General features: G+C 40.7%; 1 protein-coding gene, 1 long non-coding RNA gene and 4 other non-coding genes across 6 annotated transcripts in view; 1 reads left to right on the top strand and 5 right to left on the bottom strand.

Annotated features, from left to right (window-relative positions):
* Positions 1 to 23,749, top strand: part of LOC145442848 (bystin-like) — a 360,604-nt gene that overhangs the window by 190,746 nt on the left and 146,109 nt on the right. The gene's annotated exons all lie outside the window — the stretch shown is intronic.
* On the bottom strand, positions 5,661 to 5,732 carry Trnaq-cug (transfer RNA glutamine (anticodon CUG)). The gene has a single exon. It is a non-coding gene; the product is annotated as a tRNA-Gln (tRNA).
* On the bottom strand, positions 6,525 to 6,596 carry Trnaq-uug (transfer RNA glutamine (anticodon UUG)). The gene has a single exon. It is a non-coding gene; the product is annotated as a tRNA-Gln (tRNA).
* The window catches only part of LOC145442981 (uncharacterized), a 90,458-nt gene continuing 74,872 nt past the window's right edge, over positions 8,164 to 23,749 (bottom strand). Inside the window, exon 2 of the long non-coding RNA XR_013916234.1 lies at positions 8,164 to 8,720. This is a non-coding gene — a long non-coding RNA (uncharacterized LOC145442981). The remainder of the gene's footprint in view (positions 8,721 to 23,749) is intronic.
* Trnaq-cug (transfer RNA glutamine (anticodon CUG)) lies at positions 16,787 to 16,858 on the bottom strand. The gene has a single exon. It is a non-coding gene; the product is annotated as a tRNA-Gln (tRNA).
* On the bottom strand, positions 17,979 to 18,050 carry Trnaq-cug (transfer RNA glutamine (anticodon CUG)). The gene has a single exon. It is a non-coding gene; the product is annotated as a tRNA-Gln (tRNA).

Below are 23,749 nucleotides of genomic sequence, written 5' to 3'. Positions count from 1 at the left end.
GAATAGATAATCCTCAGCTGAACACAATCCCACGTAATAAGATGGACGAGGCAGTCCTCAATAACATGACTGCGACACTCTTTCATGTGGACATCAGTTACGCTTGATATTTAAGTTTCAAAACCGCCGGCAAATGTCGCTATCAAATCAATGATATCGTGAAATACAGTTTCGAGTCGCGCCTACCGCGAGATGGGTATCGTTGTCGTTAAGTTAACGACCATTTCGACCGCATTATATTGATAATACCTCGCTGAGTTGAAGGTATGACATAAATGTACGGGAATAATGTATGGCCAGTCGTGTACTCGGATGTGTCAATTAGGATCGCCTAATCACGCTCATGTCTAAATATTTGGACTGGGTATCATGCCTGCTTTGCCCTCTTGGGTGCGTCGATAAGGTTCCAGTTCGTACGACATATTTGAGGATTATTACCAAATTCCCAAATCATATAACCCCATTTCTCATCAGACGATTTACGCACAGCAAAAGAGACAATTCCAGTAAATTGTATAGCCCGCCTGAAGGTGTAGGTACGATTCGGGCCAGGGATCGGAAATTTAATCGTATCATTATTAAGTCGGCTCGTTCGAAAATTGCAGTTATTTTTTAGTTCGATACGCACGTTCATGGCTTCAACTTTCGGCTGTAACATATTCGATTAGAATGAATCGGCGATATGCATTCCCAGGCAAAGACGTAGACTGAAAATTTGGGATGCGCCAATGAAATTTTCATTCGGTAGGCGAGAGGTGGCGAAATTATGTAAGAGCGAAGTGACTTCACAGATTAATCGCGCCGTAGTGACCAAATAGGACGTCACAATGGGCTGGTGGAAAATTTGGAGGGATAAGGCGTCTTTCTCCCCTGGCCACGCCACTGGTCGTAGGTCGCCAAATTGCAATCGTCTCTTATTCGATTTAGCGTATTACGCGATCGCTATATTATAAGCCAGCGAATTTTCTGACCCCTGGCGAGTGTCAGCCGGAAATATTCGTGTTCATTTCAATATGAATATATTATTCAATTGCAATATACTGAAGTTCTGTACTGTCAAAAGAGTCACCAACGTGTTTATTGCAGATTACTCAAAGACGCGCCATAACCATCACGCGAAAGCCAGCCCTTCCACCACACGCCAACCGTTCGTGATACAGTACGATTCATTGTCCCCAAAAGGCAACCTCCCAAGAGTCAGCGAGGTCCGGGGTTCTAAACACGGCGGAAACAGCGCTTCTGTCTTGTCGCCTTCGTATTATATTTCCGTTACAATATCGTGCGTGGTATATCTACTTTTGAACGCTCTTTTGGAAATCAGGGACTTCGCTTAAGCTAAGATACCTCAATGCCGTTCACGAAGCACGACGCACGACTGCCAGCGATGAGGTGGCGAACCGGCTCAATGCTCGCCCGGGCTAAAAATTCCTCCGCTTATGACATATCCCGGTAATAAACTCTCGTATTGAGACACAGATATTGCTATAATGCGTTTCTCAGACTTGGAAAACTGTGATGTTGCATGCGTCAAGGAAAATGCCCCAGGCCGTACACAGTACAGTGACTGTATGAAATCGTCTGTGAAATCGCAATGCATAGCATGTGCTACGTCACGTGAGATGAAACCGGTGTACACGCCCGTATGGAGAAAGGGTCGGATATCGTGTTATTGTAAATGATGATAATGTCAGTGCAAATGCATCAGCACCGTGCGTGCTCGTCTGGAAACTATGTTTTTGGAAGGCCCCGTCTCGTTGTGGCTTGTAAAGTCAGACGAGAGCTGCCTATATGGTATCCGTGACCATGCGTACATTACTAGGTCGCAATGCATTTGGTAGAAATTATGCCGCTGGCGCAGTTGTTTTCCCCGCCCGAATTTTCTCGCTGCACCCTTGACGATCAGTGTGCTTGCCTTGTTTCAATTTTTTATCGCGCGTTTGCCAAGAGGTCAACATTTACGGTGACAAAATTTGTTAGTTGTCTATTTTCGAAAGCGACAATTTTCCAAAAGTGCTCGTAAAGATATATGAAGCTTCGGATTGTATCTTTTCGTACCCGCAGCGCGTATATGTGTGAGGGTTGCAATTGTTACAGCTTTTCGTTCGTCGTTTTTTTTCTTGAACCGAACTATACGTTCTTGTGTCCCGTAGTCATATTTTATGTTTCCGAATTATTGTGATTCTTCATTTCTATTCCACTTTATCTTACTGAAAATTTTCTGATACTTTCTTCTATGAATTTCCGCAATTACATTTCGAGATTTTGAAAACCTTGGTCTTTTTGTGGGGATTTTGTTCGGTAACTTCGTATCAGAAAGTTGAGGAATTGATATTTCGATACTCAATAGATTCGTGAACGAACTACGATGTAATGTAGATTCTGCATGCTCAATGCTTGCAGCCAAGTCGGATGGAAACGATTGTTCGTAAATTCGTAAGAGCCACATCGAGAAGCTGCGGTATTTCTTCTTTCTTGCGTTGGACTAGTCATGTATGCAACACATGAAAGATATTTCCCCATACCCAAATCTTCGGTAGGGTTGTCACAAGATGACAAACAGATACCAATACGCAAACGTTATTATGGTCCCAATTTATCATGCTGAGGACCGACAATCCGAACAGATTTGTGCAACTAAATAATACTGGTTCTATAGTTGAGAGTAATTGAGTGAGATACCGGTAGTCTGACTTTTACCTATGCTCTGTGAAATGTCTCCGTGTTCCCATTTTCATCCTAATCCTAATCAACTGTATATTGCTAAATGAGCGAGGTGCACACTACAGACATTTGCCATTCTCATGCCTATGAGAATAATCTGGTTCTATTCTAGTCAGCAGCCTGAACGAGCCCAAAATATTGCATGAACATTGAACAGTTGAACAATGAACATAGTCAACGGGCATCTGCGAAATAATCAATTTGTTGCTGGGCTCCAGCATTTATCAAGGCTACCAAGAGCATCATAATACACATTAGCTGTATACGCGCGAAACACGTCAAAAAGCGTCATTAGTTACTCACGACAAAATAGATCTTTATGATCGCAACCCAGTTATTAAAATCAGTATATACCTTAATCGATCACTTATGATGATGCCCCAAGATGTTCAATGTTATTGGCTCAACTCTTTTAAGCATGTAATTATGTGTGCGGTTTGTGCTTGTCGCTTGGCTCATGTGGCTAGCAAGTAGCAAGATACACACACTTGACTTTTAAGATAAATCGAAATGTAGTAAGGTTACACGCTTCATCTGCACACTACATGCTGTGCACTGTGCAGGTTGTAATTTATAATACTCTCAGAATTGCTGCATATTCATTTCACTGCGGTAACGCATGCTGCGTGTGCCGATTCTTGATTTATCAGATGCAAAGCGGCAAACAGCACGCATACGTGTGGTTTAAGCGTTGGATATAATCAGGGATATCTAGAACTTCTAGAAGTTCTAGATATCCCTGGATATAATTATGTGTCTTTGCGTTTCACGATATGTGTTTAGCATCATTTTACATATACAAATGAACTGCATTGTGCGTAGAACAGAACCGTGAATAATTAGTGTTGTATGAGTTAGCGTTCGTGAATTATGAAATTAAAGGGTATACATCTCGTGTCTGCAAACACTTGGAATCGAATAGGTAACATGATACACGTCACGCGGCATTTTATTTTTGTTTTCCTGTAATTAGTCGATTGGGTGGGCTTGAAGAAACGGGCTATCTAATAAACTCGCTAACACGGTAAATGTTATTATATGTTTACAAGAGGGAGTTGATTGGCATTAAGTTACGTTTTCTTTTATCAAGTTGATAGACTCTGCTAATACAACCTTAGATAAGGCATCTAAAGGTGAACGTGCCGAGTAATATATGACGTCAGTCTCAATAGTCCAGGGGGTAAAACATACGGCTCGCTAGACGATTTCATCCGGCCCGCGAAGCAATTCTGAGTAGATTAAAAATTGCTTGCAATATATGGCCTATTTCAACAGATTTTGAGATTATTAGTAAATAATACTTCAATCAGATAATCCCTAAAAATGGCACATCTCGATCATGTTCACAGAACACATTATAACTAGGGCAACTTTTTTTGACAGGTCGAAATTTGTCAAAATTTCGTCAAAATTGTTTCAGAAGTCAAAAAAATTTTGACCTCTGCATTTTGTTTGTATCGTAGATTTTGCACGGTCGTTGAAGTTATCACTTGAAATTTTACAGCTTGTAGCCTACTTTATAGGCCTACCGTTGTAGACGGTCCATTGTCTGCTCCTTGTGAATCATAAACGGTCAAATGAAACAAATAGGTTGACATGGTGTTATGGTCATCGGTCAACGTACCGCAATATGCTAACTGAAGCAAGACAGCTTGGGCATTGCAGGGTTCTAATATCAAGAAGCGCAAGATGAAAAATTGTGATGTAGATAGCATATTCGGAATGAAGCAACACGGTGCGTCACGAGCAGTGTATTTGAAACCTTCCATTTTTTGACTTGTGGCCGGAACGCCACGCAGAGTATCACCGCGGCATCACCTTGTGCCAAAGACTCTATTAGAAGGTCTGCCCGTTTATCAAGTTAGCGTACTGCTAGAATTGCAATGTCTGCACGGGATAAATCGCCATGATACATTTACTGTAATGCTTGTACGAAAATGTATCGTTTTATTTGCACGTGCTATATTCCTTGCAGAGAGACACGAGCCTTGCAGCAATTCTCGATTCTTCTCACGGGCGAGACCCAGCGCAGCACAGCCTTTTTGTCAGCAATTCCTTTGTTAACTTCGGGGAGTCGTTTCCCCACGCTTTGTCCAGGTATAAATAAACAAAAACGGTCGTCGCTAGTGAATAACCCTTGTCAGCATCTCTATTCACACATCACCCACGAAGATTAGAGCTGAATGATATGATTACCATTGGTAGTTTTAGCCTCAAGTTACAAACACGGCGGCTATAACCGAGAAAATGATTGTCGCGACCCGTCCCGAGATCGGTATAATCCGTAATACCATCCAAACAAACCCCAGGCTCGACACGATGGAGGGTTGCCTTCGCAAGCAATACCGCGCAAACAAAATGAGTTCAATTGTAAACGCGAAACGCAACTCTCTAGTCGCAGCTTTTAGTAGATTAGAACCTGCCGTGAAAATCTGTATGGTCATTTATAAACTACTGCAACTTTAGACATGTTATAGAATAAAGAGATAACTATTCGAACAATTAGCCTATAGTAAAGTAACAGACGAGACGGGGTAACCTCATTTCGAATCCTGAAAGTGGGCTGACGACCTAAATATTAAAATTCCACAAACTATACCCATCGTCGTATGCAAAAGGCCAGTGATATTCGAGGTTACGGTGAAGATGAAGTATTGATTGCAGGTGAAACGACAAGCAGATGTTTTCACGGCCCGTATGCCCATTGCCCGGACAGAAAAAAGTGTCAGAATACTCGAGTGCGCTGTTGTCACGTCTGTCTACATCACACACGGTTTAAAGTAGCGAGGTCGTAGTGAAACGAACGGCCGTATTACTGTTAATATTATTATTATTAACGCTCAAATGTAAACATATTTCTCAAAGCGGTATAGTCGACATTTTAGGGAAAGTAGCCGAGTTACCAATAAATATATGTACGTTGAAAATTAAAATGTGCAAGGTCCCACCGAGATTTGAACTCGGATCGCAGGATTCAGAGTCCTGAGTGCTAACCATTACACCATGGGGCCACGGCGCTTTGATGTAAATTAATACAATGAATAATTGAAATAGCCCGGAAGGAACCAACGAATCGCTTCCATCTTTCGCGCGCTTGTGGCGATGTTTCAAGATTATGTCTTTATATTGATATTCAAGGTCATTGCCTACCGTATTTTGGGATTCGTTTTGTTGTAGGTCTATTACTGTAGGATGCCTGCAACTACTATAATACGAATAATATCAAATAACATTCCCTCGGTTCCCCCGATTCCCTGTTGCAAGAATATGGCGCGTATTTTGTGAGTGATTCCAGGTCGTTTTGACATCTTCCAATCTTTTCATTGCATCGCAGTTTCGCGATGTTTTTTTAAGGAGAAAATTATTAAAAATTAATTCAACGATAGCTTGTCAACTGTCCATCAAGTGTATCACCAATCACCATACGTGCAAGAAATCTCTCCCACAATCGTTAGACATAAGTAATGAATGTTCGCAATTGTACGGAAGTGAAATCCCCATACAATATTAATTGGAGTATATGAATCTAAATTCAGAATTTAGCGATGTAGAAGAAGGGCAAAGCCATGGCAAATTCTACATTGAAATAATCGCCATTTTCGAAAAGCAAATTCCCACCGAGATTTACTAAGCAATATTTTTGATATCTATGACATGATTTGAAAACTTTGCAGACGTATTATCAATTATTAAAATAAAGTTGTCGTTAAACATTACTTGCTTTCTAGAAATCTAGACACGAAATTCAAAGCTATGGGACAATTAGGTTCTCTCTGATAGTACCGTTTTGAGTAGATCGAAAGAGGTCCCACCGAGATTTGAACTCGGATCGCAGGATTCAAAGTCCTGAGTGCTGACCATTACACCATGGGGCCATCATGTCGATGAAGAAAGTTGTTGTGCTCAAAATAAAACAAACATGATTACGTTAAGCGTGCTTCAGATGTTGTTCAGTTGAAACGGTTACACAAATATTGTGTCGCTGATGGATTCATAGACGTTGAGTATGTAATCTACTGCTGGAAAATTCATCAATATTGATTGAAATGATTGGAATAGTCATAGGACAACCCCTGCTCTAATTTACTACTATTATCATATCTATCAATATACTATGGCTGCGTATTTTATAGCAATGCGAAATTCACAGTGATCGACTAGATTTATACATGAAATAAACTATATTCTTGTAAATAATCAATGTGCGTACGATTATCAACTATTTACAACATTGAGTCCACAACCTAACCACTCATAGTTGACTGTATACCCTCCCGCTAGAACGGAGGTGGGCAAACTACGGCCCGCGGGCCGCATACTGCCCGCGTCAACATTTTGTGCGGCCCACGAAGGCATCGAGGAACGTGCTAGAAATATTGATAAAAATGTGCAGTAAAAATCATGTTTCTGACGCGTGAGCGTTATCATCAAACCAATATGTAAATTGCTTTATTATGTACATTCACTATACATAGGTATTATCGCCACGTCTTCGGTTACTTTATATCAGGGGTGCTGAAAGTATGGGTCGCGAATGTTATACTTTTGGGTCGCGATGGCCTCTGACCGATCTTTTATTATGTAATATTTGTTGAATTTCTTTTAACTACTAGGCCAATCAGCGAGACGCACAGAAAAGTCATCACAACGACTTGGCTTGATCATAAAAATGTTCCGACCTTTGTACTGGTATGAGTTCACCACAAGATTTGTCCGACCATGCTTTCTCGGAAAAACACTGACGTCGAAACGGTTGGTACCGAATAGTCTGAGTAGAAAGTCAGTACAAGTGCGACCCGTGGTCAAATAACACACTCTAATTTGAAATCGCGTGAGTCAAACATGTTCCATAGAGCCGCATGGCGTACGACTGCTGTCTGCGTGTTCTCTATATCGTATACATGCCTGTAAAATGTAGCATAGTCATATTAAAAATGCATATGATTTGATGTGAGAGGCTTGGATCAAGAGACGCCACTAAAACTCGGATTTGGGTCGCAGTCAAACCACTGCTTTATATAAGACAGAGAGAGAGTCTTTATTTTCATCCAACCAAAATACATAACACACGGCAGTGATGGTGGTACAGAAAATATGCTTGCACAGTATTCGGTATTAGATAGGAATGATCGATAAGACCGTGAAGGTCATCTAGTCTGATCACACCAGCATCAAACAGGTAAACTTGACTCTAAGCAGTCTGACTGTAAAAAAGGTTACAGTAGTTAAAAAAATAAAATAGAAGAAAAATTAAACGATGGTAGCAAATGATCAATGAAGCAATGTCTGGGCGAGGTAGGGCAACAGTGTTAGTGTAAGGACAAGAGGTGATCAAGTAGGGCTTTTTTGAATCTATTATAAGGCAATTCACGGATGTGTGGTGGTAATGCATTCTAGATGATAGGTCCCGAGTAGTCGACAGATCTCTTAGTTAGGTTGCTATTGGGTGGGGGTAAGTAGATATTTCCTTTAGACGAGGATCTCGTGTAGTGGGAGTGGACATTTTTGGCAGGTATGAAAAAGTCATCAAACACAGGAGGCAAACTATTGGAAAAATATTTGTGAATGACTTTTGATACTTCGAAGCGATATAGTTTGTCAACTTGCAAAATTCGGTGCTTACGGTAGTAAGGCGATAGTTTGGTACGTAAAGGTATAGATGAGATCAGCCGTATCGCACGGTTTTGCAGGGTTCAAATTCTGCACAAAAATGTTGTGCATGCTTTTCCCCATACTACGATTCCATATTGCAGGTGAGAGTGGAAAAGAGAGAAATAGATGGTTCGTAGTACTGATCTGGAAACCAAAGATTGCAGACGGGTCATTATTCCCACACACCGAGCTAGTTTTGATATTGTGCATTCAATATGCTGCTTCCAGGACATTTTGGCATCAATGGTGACGCCGAGATATTTTGCTGAGTCACATATGGAGATTTGTTTATGATTGATGTCCACAGTGAAACTATGATTGGCATTATTTAAAAGGAGCATCTCGGTCTTATATGCATTCAAACTTAGTTTGTTTGCTTGCAGCCATCTTGACACTTTTGGGAGTTCCCTATTCACAGATGCATGCAAATCATCGACAGTGTTGAAGGTAATGAAGAGGTGAGTATCATCAGCAAATAGGGTTGTGTGGAGTAAAGATGCATTAACAATGTCGTTAATATAAATGAGGAAAAAAGTCGGTCTAAGGACTGAGCCTTGTGGCACTCCACAAGTTATATCTCTGGTAGTCGTTCTTAATGTCCCCAGTTTAACAAATTGTTTGCGGTTTGCCAGGTAGCTTTCAAGTAGAGTTGCTGCAATACCCCTGATTCCATAGTGCTCTAGCTTGTATCTTAAGATTCTGTGGTTAACTGTGTCGAAAGCTTTGCGGAGGTCGATAAAAATGCTGCAGCCACTTTCTTTTTGCTTGATGGTTTTGTAATAGTCCGTTACAATTGATAGTATTGCATGGTTGGTGTTGTGGTTTGATCTGAATCCATGCTGAGTCGGGGACAGTACTGCATTCAGTTCAAAAAAATTCTTGAGTCTGCAGTCAATCGAATAAAAGCTTGCGCATTAGCTCTTATAATTACGATTTTAAGTGCGGCCCGCGTATCAATTCAGATGTTGAATGCGGCCCGCGAGCTGAAAAGTTTGCCCACCCCTGCGCTAATACAACAGAGCGGTGAGCACAGATTCAATTCAATTCAATTTATCGCCAACAATTTCATCATTTCAACACGCCACAAGACTGCAATATACTGAAAGATAGGAAGGTGTCGAAACGACTTGGAGTATATTGGCTTCGAAAGCAGACGCCAGCCTGGCCTAAGCGACGTAAAAAAGAGGCATGCATGCACAACTGCACATGCACACTGAATGAAAAGTAAAAGAAGATAATATAAAAGAACGGGAGCCAAGAAGAGGTGACACGTGTTGTAAGGTGAGATCGATATGTCAGGTCGTGGTCCGGTAAACTAGAGGGCTGACTAGCATTTGCAATCGTGGGGCACAATGCAAATTCCGAGTATTGACAAAGGTAATATGGTACCTGACGTCACTTCACGGAATAATAATTAGCCAACATATAATTATTGAGTGTGATCTTCCACCGCTGATTATAAAATAGCATTGGACTCAGATTTCTGCGTTCCTGGTCATGGGACAGTGGCGGCTCGTCCTATAGGGCAACAGGGGCATTGCCCCACCTAAAATTCTGTTCAATAACAATTATTTACCATTTATAGACGCACAGCAATCAATATATACCGAAATCACAGCGAAACCCGCATTATTCTTGTGCTTTCGCTTGTAAATGCATATACCTAGCGAAGTCTTTGCGAAAATCGAATTCTCTTCTGTGTTTTCGCTTTGTGAATGCCTAGCCGGGGCTTGCCCCGGTAGCGCTCATAACAAGCTTTCACTGTCTGTTCTCTCAAAGCCGCGCACAATAAAGAAACGGTGATTTACTCTCTCCTATTCATAAAATTACCGAGCAAGTGGGGCAACCTACCTGGTTGCCCTTAAGGTGTGATGTAACAATCGTATCTATATCTGAACTCGGTTACCGTAATATGCGTTGAGTCGACCTTTGCTGGCATAGGTCGATTTTGACGATGTTTCGCTCCATGATAATTCTTGTAACTTGGTATGTTATATCGTGAAGGTCGTATTTAGCACTGCTCCAAGTTTCAGGGTTGCTACTTAAAGTGTACGGTAGTAATGTCGTTTCCAAAGTTGACTGTGTGCTGGCTGATCCGTCATGTATCGCAAACAGATTTTACTCCAAAGCGGGTATTGGTCTCCACTGATTTTGACGATGTTCCATACAGAGATCGGTCATGACATTTGGCATAGTTGGTTTTAGTGTTAGTATCGATCGCCGTACCAAGTTTGAAGTTTATCACTGAACTATGTGGGTGGTAATTTCGTTTGCTAAGTCGAGTGAGAGCTGACTCGCCAGATTTTATGCAATACCGGTATTGGTCTCTATCGATTTTAACGATGCTCTATACCTATATCCGTCTTGAGCTTTTAAACGGTATATCTTGATTTCAGTATCGAACGCTGTGCCATGTCCCGAGATTGACACTCAATGATTAAGGCAGTAATTTCATTATCGAGGTCGAGTATGGTAGGCCTAACGCTGACTACCGCATTGCGGATTTCACGCAAAAGCCGGCGTTGGTCTGTGCTAATTTTAACTGTGTTTCATACTGAGATAGGTGATGAGATGATGATCTCATGAAACAGTTTACTAAGATTCTCGGTTTGCATTCAAATATCTACTTTATTTTATATTCTCCAATGTCAATTTCACCGTGAAATTGTGGCCTTTAAGCCATTTGCTGACAACCCGATGTCAAGCGCGTTAGCTAATAGCTCGTTTTCGATGACGGCTAACAGCTGATCAATTGATCAGCCTATTCCTCAATATATTTTATGCAAAATTCAGTGTTTTTAGGCAAGACTCGGCCCTTATCAGCCTGGAAATTGTACATTGATCTAATCGTACACGGGAGGAAAGCGCACTCTTACCTTTTCCCAACGTATTGCGATAAAAAATGAAAGGCTGACGTATAAGCGAGGATAAGGACGCCTTGTTATACACTTTTACACTGCTGGTGCCAGGGACAGTGTCTCTATTTCGACCGTAACTGGGTATCGTGATCTGAAGCATGTGTTCTACTGCAAACGGTGTCTCGATATTACCCTATAGTCGACATTGCTCGGCTCGAGTTGACTTGTTTATATTCTAATACATCTTTTTCCGAAGTTAACCACTAGTGAACTTTCTTATAGTTGAAAAATCGCTTTCTATCAACTTTGCTGCAGTACTTAGGCTCGATGCGTTAGATGTGCTCCCGATTCTCAACGCTCTCATTCTGGGTATTCCATATTTCAATGAACTCGTCATTGAACAATGAACATTTTGCAACTATGAAATCACGCCGCGCGCAATAGGCCTGCTGATACAAACGTTAAAATATGCAGGTATGAACAACTGTACTTGATATTTTCTTTCGAATAATTTGAAATACGTAAGTCTTGTTTACTATGCTTAGTGAATATACCCCATACAAACTGAGTGTGACCACCACGAAGTCACATTGTCACGTCGGAATACACTATTGTGACGTCATTTAGACAATTAAAATCGCGTACACCCCTTGCCCCACCACCCGATATTATCACGAGCCGCCACTGTCATGGGATATAGGGTCTCAGCCAGGACACACACCGTAACAAATTAGAACGCTAACCCGTTGCGGTCACGAAATTGTGATCTATTCTGCCGGCTTCTTGTACAAAATTACAGTGATATCTAAGGTTGGGTTGAAGACAAAATTTACCTACTGTAAAAACGAATTGTTGACGTTTTCGCGGCCTTTCCCATACCGAGAGCGGTAATTTGCTATGAAAAGTTTTCAATTGCTAGCAGCGGTGGTGAAAGTCAACGTTGGTATTCGAGTAGGCGTATAAAGTTGAAGTCACGTAGAAATTGTTTATGCAAGCACAAGAAGAAGTCGCAAATTGCAAGTAAGTGTAAAAGTAAGTATTCTAGGCCTAGTTTTGCTTAAAACACTGAAAACTGTCCAGTATAGAAGCACTTGAGTTAAATAGTACATGTAGGTAAAACTTGTAGTAGTAGTACTACGAAAAGTAGAAGTACTTCGTTAATAACGACCACATCTTACTAGCTTGCTATAGCTCCCTACAATACATACATCTCATATTTTAAAACAAATTAGACCGTGAATATTATTCAACGTACGGTTGCACGTTGAAATAATACCATGCTTCTTGACAGCGTATAACTAGGGTCGCATTTAAAACAAGCGATGTTGTAAAGCACTTTGTTTAAAGAACATGTTTTAAACAGTGTTTTAAATTAATGCCTTATTGAAAAAGTTTTTTTTTTCTTCAAAAGTTGCATAATTATGATATAATTATGTAAATGCTCTCGAAAAACATGTGGCATGAGCATACGGACGATTTGCATCTAATATAGTCAACGTTTGTACATAATGAAATGGTCAGAACCCTTGAAATCGTCGTCAGTTCAATGGTTACAGCACGTAGATATGGATCAATGGTACGGAATTGATGTTCTGATGATGATGACCGCCGACCGTAAAAATGCTGCGAAACGATGTAGTCCGAGTTAAAGATAGCGTAGTGGTTACGATAAGCGCCCACCAATCTGACGGATCGGGTTCGATTCCCGCCGGAGGTTTATCTGGGCTCCTCTTCCCCCGCTGTTGCCGTTCTTACGGCGACAAAAAAAGCCTAGTAAAAGACCCGACGAAAAAAGCACTCACAAGGAATGGAAAGAACTAGTAGAATGGGCCGCGGCTTCAAAAAATATCAACATCGAAAAAGAACTGTGACATCGGGCACTCTCGGCCGAGGTGGATGTTACAGTAAAGGTTCGTTACTGATGCGTGTCGTTCGACATCCTCCTATCTGTTCATGACATCGCATTGTGTCTTATCGCATTGTACATTGTGTGTACTTGTACAGATGAAAAATATAACCCAAAGATGTTATGTTATGTTATGTTCGTCCGTTTATAACTGGGGTCGCAAGCCTTTTTCTCCGTAAGAGCCATATTTACCCTATAACTTCAATTATCAATGCCAATCCATTATGACGCCGCAATCCAATATTCGTAACTTCATGAATAAAGAACAAATAATAAAAACATTTTTTAAACAAGGGCCATGTTTTAAGCGTGTTTGTTTCAAATTGATTTTTGTTTCAAATGCAACCCTAGCTGTTGAAGTGTTAACACACCAACTCTTTTTGAAGAATGCTGGAGAAAGCGACCGTGTTTTGACGACAATTTCCATCCACCTGGACAATACGCTTGACGTAGATAATAATTGTCGAAAGTAGAAACTTATCGAGCCACAGCTGGCTTTGCGATTTTCAATGTATATCGGCGACATCATTTTCTTGGTGACAGAGCCCGTGACTCATTTCAAGGCCAAGCCGCAGAATTCAACGGGAACGTAATTACCGTCCAGTCAATCAGTTTTTACGACAGCTACGTAAACGATGCTGTACGCAACACACCCGAAAATGGTGATTTGAAATCATTGATAATACAACTTAGTACAAATAGCGGTTCGTTTATTTGAGATATGTATCCGTTATCGGGTATGCGGCGTGCTTTCATCTCACTGACGATGAAGGACGTTGTTTTAGTTTGATACGTATCCGATTTAGAGTAGACCGCAAGACACCTTGAACTTTACATGTATATGCTCATTTGCAAAATGTATCTCGTTTCATTAAACAAACAATTCAGAATTTGCTACATCATCAGGTGCATTTTCTTTCCCAGCATGCCTAATGTCCGACGCTACAGAAAAGATCTGACGACATTTTAACTTTATTTTGGGTTACATGTGAACCAGAGATGTACGGATCATGGTTTCTCGAGATCCGGATCCAATCATGTTCGATAAAATAGAATCCTGATACCATCCGGATCCTTTTTCCGTCTCAATTGTTAAAATCCGGACCCTAAAATATCCTGCACAAGGTTGAGCATCCATTTGCCCCTGCCGTCGATATTTTTAATTACACCTTGGCTGTGCATTGTGCATTAAAGTTTGCTATTAGGCATTTTCAGAAATAGTGATGAATGCTGACGCCAGCTTAGTCCAATTTAAAACAAAACAGTGAAATAAACAATGCATGCACCTGAAACAGGATCCGAATCCTGTTTAAGAAAAACTTACCTGGTCCCTTACCAGTTAGAATCCACAATCCCGATCCAGCACTGGACTGAACACAGGGGTGTTCAAAGTATAGCCGCTCATGGCACTCAACTAGAATGCGAAGTAGGCTATACTCAAGTGCAACTAGATATGGAGATTTCCATACCTGTTGCTAGAAAGTGAAGATTTGGAAAGTAACCTCGTAAGTAGTTCAACTGGTGGGGTCGCATATTGTAAAAGTAAACTGTTGATTGGAGGTGGTTAAACTCGATACTGCAGAGGACATCATCTCGACAAAAGCTAACTCACTAATGATACTGCACAACACATAGACACATATTCCGAAATTAAATTCAGTTACCATGAATCCATGATACAGAGGCTATTGCTTCGAGTCGAGTACTTGAGCATCACTCCTATTGATGTCACAATAGTATGGATGATGTGGCAAGTTCAAATATGTAATTTTTATGCGAACATAAATAATATGATGCCAACTTTTACATCCCGTTAAAGATTGTATCCCTGCGCTTTGCGTGGATTAATCACATCTTCGTACTATATCGCGCGTATAGCTTTATACTGCATATTTGATTCACAGCCTATCACAGTGAAAAATAGTATCGAAACTCTCACTCACATTAATAAATTACCTCTCAGTGACAAGGAGCGTATCATTTCGGATAATTCTAGTTGTCGAATTTGACTGCTTTGAGCAAAATTCACTTCCATTTAATTTATTGCTAATAATTTCATCACTTCAATACACCACAAGACCGCGATTCAATGAAAGACATGAAGGTGTCAAAACGACTTGGAGTAGTCTCCGAAATCAAACACCCATCTGGACTAAGCGATGTAAAATAAGACATGCACACTGAAATGAAAAAAAAAAGATAATATGAAAGGATAGGCGACAAAAAGCGGTTGCATGTGCGGAAAGGCGAGATAGATATGTCAGGCCGTGGTCCAGTAAACTAGGCGGCTGACTACAGTATTGATTCAATAGAAATTGTTCGCATTTCGACTTGAATATGGACATGCTCGATGGTTTTCCTAAACCATTACATGATCATGCATAGTGCAAAACAAGCCAAGTTTTGTGTACAGACATCTGCCATGATTTGATAGAATATTTGTTGTATTAATATCTAATTCGGAATTTCTTTAAACTCTGATGTCAATGTAATGCTGACCCTGTCCATTCATTTCCCGTACAGTCGGTGAGCACAGCGCATTCAGGAAATGCCCTTTATGACTGGATGGTCCAAGCTCCAGCGATTAGTTCCCATATCGCGCTATAACGATCAGAGCGCATCTTGTGTGGCTACGACTTCACAATTTACTATACATTGGCAAATGTGGGTCAATAGTTAACGCAGCAGTGTCCATTCCATAAACTTACGGCCGAGTTTAGTAGTTAGAATATGAATTGTCTTTTGGTTACACAGAGACATCCACTTCATAGTGTGATGGATAGAAAGCTTAGCTTGTAACAACGAAGTGTATCTTCTGAGATCCGTACTGGAGTTTTCGTAAGTCCTGATGGCAATGCAGATTTGTTCTGTGGTCCAAAGACCACCTATACACATCCAGGCCAAAGGGATAGTTAGCAATAGATATATCTACAATCCATCAAAAATTCAATACATCCGAATTCCATACTATTTGTCGTATATGCAGCCTTGTATTTGTCTGCCACATCGCGATTTCACTCTTGGCTATTCTAGTAGCAACAGCACTTCAAGAAAGGGCCAACAAAGTCCAGCTAACAGTTACACAACAAATTTTAAATCTCTGCTATAACGCACATCATATCGAGACCACAACAAAACATATATCTGAAAATCAGCTACGCATAATCTACCTGGCCAAGAATATGATCACCGAATCACAAGCTTTTATGTGTTAAATTAATTTTTTAACAATGCCGTATAAATATTTGGGTCGCAAAAGTATAGATCACAAAGGTGAGATATTCGAGAAATCGTTATATGCTACATTCTTGGAGGTAATTAGAGGTGTTACATTCGCCAACGTTGCTTTATGTTGGTGTTAGATTACAACAATGTCTATACGCAAAATCAGGATGTTTTGTAAATACTTTATCATTGCATGGGCGCATAAAGATAAATTGTCTGTTTATGATCCATTGTTCCGATGTTTTGTCGAAGTCGCTAAGATCATTCAACAAGCATGGCGACCAAAAACGCCATGGTTGACAATTGGACTGACCTCGTACAAACCTTCTGACGACATCGATAAGTCTACTTTAGGATACATCTATTCACCACATTCCATTCAAGCTATATGCAGATAAAATGGATTTCATTCCTTAAAAATGTCAGGCCCCACCGAGACTTGAACTCGGATCGCAGGATTCAGAGTCCTGAGTGCTAACCATTACACCATGGGACCTCTCTCGGCGCGTGGCTATCACGAGAGTAACATCAAAAATATGTTCGATGGAGATTCGAACTCGAATTGGAGGTGTAGTCATTCCAGCTAATCATTACAGCAAGGGGCAGACATGTTCAATGGAGATTTGAACTCAAATTGGAGGTATATTTACCTTCGAGCTAACCTTTACATCAGGGGGCCAACATGACAGTTACGATATCAGAAGCAACATGATGCAAGATTTGTTAATAAAATATAATAAATTAGGGTACGACCGTGATTAGAACTAGGATCGCATGATTCAAAGTCCTTAGCGCTAACCATGGCACAGAGGGACTACAAAAACCCGATTCGTAAAGGTAGCAGGTCCCATAGATAACTCGGATTACCTCGGATCGCAAGAGTACTGATTGCTAACCGTTACAACATGGGGGCATCCATCCATCCAGCGACAAGAAGTCGCTGCTGAAGAGATTCGGTGTCCTAAACATAGATGATATGCGGAAACTAGAAATCGCCAAGTTTATGTATCAGTTCCACTGCGGTCGTTGTCTCGATTATTTCAATGACTTTTTTTTACCTCGGAATCAAAAGCGCACAAGTACAACACACGCGCGTCCACGTCGTCCAAATACCATATGATCGACCGAAAAGATCATCGCTCTATCACGGACCCGATGTGTGGAACAGTATCCCGCCGGTCATCCGACAGTCGACGAGCATGTCTACATTCAAGTCGAAATACAAGCAATTACTGCTAAGTGAATATTAGTCCATCCTCAACATTACCGGACCACGACTGACCTATCGATCTCGCCTTCCATGACATGCCACCCCATTTATTGCTATTTTCCTTTTTCTATACCATCTTCTTTACTTTTCATTCAGTGTACATCGCCTAGACCAAGGTGGGTGTCTGATTCAATAGACTGCTCAAAGTCGCTTCGACACTTTCCTATCTTTTCATTGGATCGCATTTTGTGGTGTATTGAACCGATAAAATTGCTAATAAACCAATGATGATGATGATGATACTATCAGATTTGAAACTTCAGAAGTAATAATCAAACCACGAGGAAAATATGACAGACACTATATCAGAAGAAATATGATTTAAAATTGTTAATACGAAACTAATAGGTCCCACCGAGATTTGAACTCGGATCGCAGGATTCAGAGTCCTGAGTGCTAACCATTACACCATGGGGCCGCACTGCTCAATTCGCTGAGAGAAAAATCATATCACAAATACGGTTTAGGATTCGGCAAATAGAGCATTGAGTGACTCCATGAAGACTTGGACTCGGATCGGAGGTAGAGGCGTTGAAGATAATCATGATCACAAGAGGAAAATATATGATATGCACGATATCAGAAGAAATATTATATAAAACGTTTTTACGCGAAGTCACAGGTCCCCCCGAGATTTGAACTCAGATCGCAGGATCCAAATTCCTGGGTGCTGAAGATTACACCACGGGGCCTATACGAGCCGGAATTGAAGTTTTGAAATATGTAAAATTGTATCGATAAGTGTTAACTGTGTCAGCAATGATCTACGAAGTTCATGCATAAATCAAAAAGCTCGTCCATTTGCGGTGGCAACTCGAAGAGGAGGATGGGAAGATCTCAGCGCTGACCGTCCATCTTGTTATGTTCTTGATCTTGTATGAACAATAACTCAATACGACTATGTTGCAATATGAAATCAGTATATTATCAGCAGAATAACTTTAAAACAAGCGACACGATGCAGAGTTCAGTTAAAACGAAAGACCATTAGACAATAGAACACAGGGTATAAATAAAAACACGACACACGAGGAAATAATGATATGCGGTAATTACTAATCCTAGATAAATAAGAAACAAACGATACCAACGTAAAATGCACGAACATAACACATCTAACCTTATGAACAAGGCGATGGAGCTGGTGACAGAGAAGTCGAATATATACAGAATGGCAAACGCGTGCAGATATGTCTGATAAATGTATTATAGCAAATCATTTAAGTCGCAATGCGATCAAGCCAACACCAGAAGTTCACAAATAAATCTGCTTCAAATGGAACAAGAATGGTATGCTTTGCCTATCCTTATAAACTGGCAGGTCCACCGAGACTTGAAGGATACAAACTCCTCAGTGCTGGCACAAAATGCATTGGTGCACCCTATACCAGAAGTTGTATTGCCCCTATCATGGTGTCAAATGAACCACATGGAAATATCGAGGTCCCACCGAGATTAGAAACCGGATCGTAGCATTCAGAGTCCTGGATGGTAACCATTACACCATAGGGCCACTACGCTCACTTCGATCTGACGAAAGTTCACAACAATACGGTGAAAATCCGGCAAATGCGAAATTAAATAAGTCCACTATTGGGTCGAGTCTCCTACCTCGCTCTGACGATAATAATATCAAAAATAAGCTGTAAACGCAGAACTGCGTATGGTCTCATTGAGATTTGAACTCGGGTCCGAGGAGTTGATCCTTACTTGATGCAAATTTTAAAGATCTCACCAATATTTGGAATCGAACGCGAAGTCCTGAATGCTAACCATTACACCATGTGGTCACAAACTCCCATACATAAATGCGATTTGAAGTCGGATCGAAGGATTCTGAGTCCTGAGTGCTATCCGTTACACCACGGAGTCACACCGGTCACTACGTCAGGAGGAAAGCAATTTCAATAACATGGCGCAAAATTCGACAACTATGGGGTTGCACCGCAATTCGAATCTCTACAGCTCACCTTTACCTTTGCCTTTGGGCAAATATTATAGTCACCATTTCAGACGAAATGCAAAAATGCAAACTTTATTACCGAATAAATGGAAGGTCCCACCGAGATTTGAACTCGGATCGCAGGATTCAAAGTGCTGACCATTACACCATGGGGCCAATAACGACCGCTGCTCAGGATTATAAAAAAGTGTCGAAAGCTGTTAACGCCGATTCATTGAAAGATAGTGTATTCATCACTCGATGAAGTGGTTATAGGAAGTAATTACTTGAGTATTTCGAAAATTAAAAATACTTCGTTCCTGACGAACTCTATAATCTATGCTTGGCTATAAGAACTTGGTTTCAGAAATGGTGACAATAATTCATCCGCTCTACTCCAAAATTTAGGCGCACTTCAATTAAAATCCGGATTGTTGGATTCGAACTTGCGTTTGCGGGGCCTGTCTACATCGATAGAGGTAGCGAACTCGCTTGTCGACTAAGAATATACAGTAAAGTGTCAAGTTTATTGCGTTGCGTTGCGATACTTTCCAATCCTCATTGCGCCAAACAGGATTTAAGTAAGACCAAACACAGTTCGCTTACTGGAGTGCGATGAATATAGGTTGGATAGAAATGGAAAGTTCCCGAGTGGAAATGCTCTATATGAAGTTCATATGAAAAACAAAAAGCACGTCTCTTTCCGGTGGCAACTCGAAGAGCAGGATCTCTGGACCTCAGCGCTGACTATCCATGAAATCTTACGAACACGGCGGTAGAGCTGGTGACAGAAAATTAGAATATATTCAGAATGGCAGGTGCACCATTATTATGTCTAAAATATCTGCAGAAAATGAATCAAAAGTGGCATGCTTTGCCATAAGTAGTAGGTCTTGCCTAGATTTGAAGAATTCGAGTTACTACCAACAACACCGTGCCAAATTTGGCAAATGGACAGTAGTGAGGTCCCACCGAGATGTGAAACATAATCATACGGGGGCATATAGTGACGAAACTGAGAGATATGATACAAATACATGGGAATTTGAGCTCGGCTCGGAGTCCTTATAGAGCTAATCATTAGATCGTGTGACAAACATGATAGTCAAGTTGTCAGAAGAAATGTGATACAAGATTTGTAAATGCGAAATTCACAGGCGTCCTACCGGCATTTGAACTCATAACGCAGAATCCAAAGCCCTCATTGCTGACCGTAGAGATTCCGATCCTTAAAAGCAGCAGGTCCCAAAGAGATTTCAACTCGAACCGCGGGATTCAGAGTCCTGAGTGCTAACCATTACACCATGGGGCCGCTGCCGGCTGCCGTTAAAGTTCAGAAATACACAAAACCGTCGAAAACTGTCAACTCAAATTCATTTAGGCATGGTTCAAGCATTACGTCATGCAATTGAAATGCAGTATATGTAGCTGACCGTTACTGTGTTATTTTAGTCTTTATTCGGTAAGGTGGGGGCATAATATCACCTCATAATATCTCCATAAATCCGCAATTCCCTAAACAACTAACATACATGATACGCAAAGACACACAAAAAGGACACGGGGTTTTGCGATAATTCTGACTATCCACTATAAGCTAATTCCTTCCCGAACTCCATTTTGAAACGAGTCTTATAATAGTGTTTGGACAGATTGAAAGTCGGTAGAGACGCGTAGGATGTGTCGATTTACTCGCAGCTTTCATGTGATGAAGTGCATGAGTCAGCCTGACAACACGCTCGGTATCGCCACCTTTAACTCTCCAAAGTGAAGCGGAATCACGTAAACTTTGCTGTTTTAATCTGCTTACGCTGACTCAGAGGATATGCAATTTATTATTTCGTTCGTATTGTTGTCTGCGGCAAAGATTTTCAGGTCCATTTCAGATATGTTGGAAAGAGTCGGTGTCGACTACTTATAGTCGGATTCGACATCTTCTGTGAACTGCAGCGGTATAAGTGGATAAGCGACAAGAAAATTTAGGTAAGTATGCAATGTAAATTGAAAACGACGAAAATTGTTAGTTCAACTGATTCTATTGAATAAATCTTATTGTTACAGGGTTATTAGATGCCTATACGATACACATTTTATGTGTACTTTTCACTTCAAATAGCACCCGATGCAACATTCTTTGAAGCAGCAAATTTTCTTTCGGATTTGAGCTGTATCGTTTCCCGTTTGTCTGCGCACTTCTTTTCTTCTTTTTCGTTAATTCCTGTTTTGACTAAATGGTCATCGTATCAAAACGTTGCAAAAATGACATAAATGAAAGAACGCTGTTATAATTTGCAGGATGTCGAGAAATCTATTGTCATTTTGCAGCAACCCTGTATCCACGTCGGTTTTTATTCCCGAGTATAAGTCTCACCTTCGCTTCAGCTTTGTGTAAGTTGTTTGCATGTTTCATTTTGACGCGATTATGAGCTATATATTATTCACTTCATCTTCCCTTTGCCGGAAATGGATCGGAATTGGTCTTGATTCAATCACTATACCTCAATTTAATTCCTGACATGACGTGGTATAAACAAGTCGTGGCTGAATTGAATCAGACACTGAAAGCAATCACGTTGGTGTCTTCAAAGTACAAAAACATATCAAAACATTGTATATAGCTTATTCAGTATTCGTAATCTCAAAGCCAGATATATTGGGGGACATTGCATCGCTTGCCACCACGGCGAAAGTCGGGATACTCTACGTTTCAGACCGCGGCGACTAGATGAGTTATGATGACTCACGGAGAATATTGGCTTTTTCGCCGCTCTCGTATCAACCTGATTGATGAAACCAAAACACATCAGTCCGAAAGTTGCCCGTTTGGAATCGCGAATTCTACTATTGTGTTGTTCTTAGGAATTAAGCCGATTTAGACACTTTGCTGCTTACAAATGATGATGTAAAATAATAGATAGGACGTTAACCAGTGTTTCAGACTGGCTGAGAATCGAACCCAGATTGTCGTGAGTGCTCTAGTATCGGAAGCAGGTAATCAACCGTACACACTTGTTATCGATGGGATTGATTGCTAGGCGGTAAGTAATACTTTACTCAATTTAATGAAGTCTAGTTACTCAATCAACATTAGCAAGACCATATTCATCTTTTAACACCCTTGTAGCGAATTCCTAGTGGATTTTTTTGTTTGTTCTTGTTGAGTCACTTTTACCGATTAGCGTATAGAGACTGGAAGATGTAAGTTGATTGGGGCTTTTCGGGTTTGTGCACGGCAGGATTGGTTTCGGATTCGATATATGAAAATCTTCGTACTTAAATCGTCCCAAAACCTGACTTATCAACGATATAAAATTAATACTACTTTTCTGGCTTGAATCAGGCTGTAATCAACCGCGGGATCCGGGACCAATCAACGTACAATCGTGCAATATCCTATGTTACTTCTGGTCCGATATCACAATCACTTCAGGCCATAGCTTACGAACGAGCATGACTGTCATGACATTAGGGCTACCATATTTTGAGAATCTGAAAAGAGGACACTTCATAATTTCCAGACTTGCAATACCGGAGTAAAATCCGGAAAAATTGGTTGATTTTTTCGTTGGTTGACTAAACAAAAAGTCAACTTTCTAGCTCAACTCCCGAAAGAACCGCCGGACCCTCACTTGAGTACCGATTTCTTATATCTCAGTTGAATTGAACATACATTTAACCAAAATTCTCACAAAAGAGGACATTTGGTCGTCCTCCGAGAACACCTTCAAAAATGTCAAAAAAGAGGACAAATCCTCTCAAAAGAGGACGTATGGTAACCCTACATGACATGCCCTCACGGATAATTGTCATACGCGCAGAAGATTGCCGAATCCACATTACGACAGATAAGGGGTTCTTAAACTGGGGTCCTCGAAAATGCGATTAAAAATCTTATTGTTGTTCAACCAAGGTCAAGAGCCTCTTGGGGGTACCGAACGTCAATAGGCATTGAAATAAACCCGATTATTGGCAACTGACGCTCGTCCAGGGTTATCTTCGCCATGTCGGCGACGTCCTATTTGAAGATACGATTGTTGATATATCATAATGTCCTTTTCAAGTCTCTCCTAGTTGCAGTTGAAAGTATTCGAGCTTATTTCAATATGACTATATTTTTCAATTACATTTTGAACTTCAGGGTCAATAACATTTAGTCTAATTTTGTCTATATCAAG

The sequence above is a fragment of the Botryllus schlosseri genome, chromosome 7 (genome assembly GCF_051294905.1).
Source record: "Botryllus schlosseri isolate E-star chromosome 7, Bs_hap1, whole genome shotgun sequence".
In the NCBI taxonomy this organism is placed as follows: Eukaryota; Metazoa; Chordata; class Ascidiacea; order Stolidobranchia; family Styelidae; genus Botryllus; species Botryllus schlosseri.
The sequence above is the reverse complement of the archived record's forward strand: the minus strand, read 5'-3'. Positions and strand labels throughout refer to the sequence as shown.